Consider the following 3,320-nt stretch of genomic DNA (forward strand, 5'->3'; position numbering starts at 1 on the left):
TACATTACATAATAACCTACATTTGATTTGATATTTAACAACTCTTTCAGAGTTTATGCTTACCACGCAGCTCTTTAAATTAAGCTGTCGCAAATTATCTTCATGATTGAAGTGCTGTTAAGTAATATTAAGTTAGTGCTCCTTTGTACCACAGTGAAAGTCGTGGAGAGAATTTTTGACCTTGGGTGAAAAAGATGCAGAAGCTGCTGGATCCACAGGATGGACATCATGGCTGAGGTGTTTGACATGCAATGACTGAAAACCTCCAGCAAGCTTACAGAACACCACAGCTTTATAACTTTAATCCCAGATTCCTTTTTTCATTGAATTGTGAGTGCTCCTCGGATGATTAGCGAAACGTCTTCAGTTTTAAAAAAAGTCCTGTGGTTTTGTTTTTATATTTTTTGGGGGGGATTTGCCGTGTCAAGGATAACTGAGAATCTTCACCAGCATTGTTACAGGTAAAAAAACAATTACTTCACTTATCCTACACTATTGACGTAAAAAAACACTGTAAGCACTTCACTTTTGATGATCAGATGGAAGCTCAAGACTTGAAAATGTTTCTTTTATTAGAAATAAAGACCTGTACAAAAAAAAACAATTATACACTAATTATATATGCAAACTTAACAAGCTACGTTTGGCTATTTGTGGGCTTACCTTGCAGGATCTACATTTCTATAGATAACTATGATCTACTCTAAATATTTTTAAACATGTCTGTTTGCCATGGAACGGGCAATGGATTCCAGCACCCCAAGGAGTGCCTGACTGAAAGCAGCACTCTGTTCAGCCTCCTGCCTTCGCTGTGCTGCTTCCTCTCTGCGAACATCTGCTTCCTCTCTCCTCAAGGCCATCTCCTCCCTCCTAATTGCCTTCTCCTGCTTCCTCGCTGCTGCAGCTTGGCGTTGCCTCTCCGCAGCTTCTTCTTGCCTTGCTTTTTTGACATCCTCACAAATAAAATGGAAGTGTTCCTCTCTCTGCTTCCGGTTCATCTCCTCTTGTTCTGTATGTGCAGAAACAAAGCTCTCTGCTGCACTTGTTGATCTGCGCTTTCTATTGCCTAGGAATAACACACAAGAAAATGGCTGTTAGATGATGAAGTACAGGTAGAGTTTTTAAGTTACTGCTAATTTTGAGTTCCTGCTAATTTCAAAAGGTGTTTGTTTACAAGATCAGAAATGATTCTGTTCATAAAGCAGTCTAGTACTTTAATGATAGTAAGCAGGTGGGCATAAATAAACTACATGTAGTCATTTACAACCGTTTGTGCTAATTTAGAAAAAGAACAGAGCATCGTTAATCTGAACAAAAATCACTACACCCTGTATAATTTCAATAATAAACTTCATAAATGAAAGTTTAAGTAATAAATGAATAACTAAATTTAACATTTATCCATTACAACTGAATAAACAAGTAGTTTGAATACATGCAAGGTGTTTTACAACAAAAACAAAACAACATTCATATCGACATGATCAATGTGATGTTAAACACGATTGTTGCTTCTTACCTACTAACGGGTGCTGTTCGGTGCCGCTCTGCTGCGTGTTGCCCGGTGGCGTGCATGTGCCCGGTGGCGTGCATGTACTCGGAGCTGGTGTGGTCGGGAAGGGTCAGAAGCGGGGAGGACTGGACAGTCAAAAGCAGAATCTGGCGAACCTTCATGTTCAGTGGGACTTTCTGCATCAAAATAAGAGTGGAAAAACAGCAACAGAGTACAGTTAGCAATGATGCTAACTAATGACGACGTAACCGCGTCAGCCTCGTTTGTTCAGAGTACTTTCAGAAAACGCAAAGAAACGGTTGCATGAGGAAAAGGAAATATGCTTAAAGTAAATAAAATACACTCACCATCAACTATTAGTTTTTTAAGCTTTCCTCTTTGCTTTGGTGTGCGATGGAAGCCCTGCACCGCCATCTGCGCAGACACCTCTTGAAAAATCTTTTCATTTCGTTTGGTTCCATCTAGCTCGCGCTGCACTTGTTCATCGGCCAGCAAACAGAGAAATGCCTGAACTTCAGCATTCGACCACGGTTGTGCCATGATTATTTGTTTTACCTTATAAAATATTCCAAAATAAGCTCCTCCGATTTCTTGTTGTCTGTTATGCGGGTGAAAAAGAAAATGGTGGATTGTGATTTCCGGTGGAAGACTGAATCTCCGCCCTCCACCAATGAATACGCCCCCTGACCAATCAGTGACCTACAGTGCGGTGATGTCACAACTAGACCCTAAAAGAACCAGACCTGGGACCTCAGTGATTTAGGTCCCAAAAATGGGGTGGGTTCCACCGTTAAAGGCATTGTTGATAAATCCTGCAATCGGCCACAACTAGTTACATAGGAGTACCAAAAAGACCCGTGGATAAGGGGCTATACAGACCACAACAGGGTTCTATGAAAAAAAAAAGGGGGGGGGGGGGCAGATTTTTAGTCATGCCTTTTTTATCAGCAATTTTACACTAAAGCCCCCAGTATACTCCCGCATACGTCCATACGCGGAGATACGCACGTACATACGTGGAGGTATGAGCGTACCCCCATGTCGTGCAAAGCTCAATTTTTATGACCGCGTACGCGGTGTTGCACAATAAACTGCCCGGCAACGGACTGTTTTGTATGCAACACCAATGTATTAAATTCCCCTTCTTTATCCCTTATCTGGCCTTTTCTTTTGTTTTGTTTTTTGCCAAAAGGCAAGTGATCTCTTCCTCCTCCGTTGATGCCATGACTGAAATGGTGAGAAATTAAAGAATTTGTCACGAGCGAATTATAAACTCAGGTCCAGCGTGGCTGCGGAAGGGTCTGGAGATTTCCTGGTGGGCTTGTCTGATGTGTGGGCTGCAGGACCAGCACTCCCTGTTTTTTTTTTTAAGATTTTTTTATTAACAACATATAAACACACAACACCACTGCACCTGAGGCTGCCAGCTCATTTTTCTTTTTGACCTGTCAATCAATCCAGTAGGCGTGTCAGCAAATGACCAATCAGCAACCTCAATTTGTCCCAAGGGTAAACGCCCCTTGTCTGTGGAGCTGACTGCAGCCGCTCAGGGTGTATGCTCGAGTATGAAGTCTGAATCCTCTGCGTACAGTACACGCATACGTACGCGTGAACGGACATACGTGGGAGTATACTGGGGGCTTAAGTGTGAGAAAAAACTCAGAGCAAAGCCCAACAAACTCTTTACACTTCTGTTGTCCTGCAGTGGCAACACAAAATCACACTGTTGATGGTCTGACGCAAGCCCCCCCACAAACGCGCACACACACACACACACACACACACACACACACACACACACACACAC

The sequence above is a fragment of the Nematolebias whitei genome, chromosome 10 (genome assembly GCF_014905685.2).
Source record: "Nematolebias whitei isolate Nwh7 chromosome 10, NemWhi1, whole genome shotgun sequence".
Lineage (NCBI taxonomy): Eukaryota > Metazoa > Chordata > Actinopteri > Cyprinodontiformes > Rivulidae > Nematolebias > Nematolebias whitei.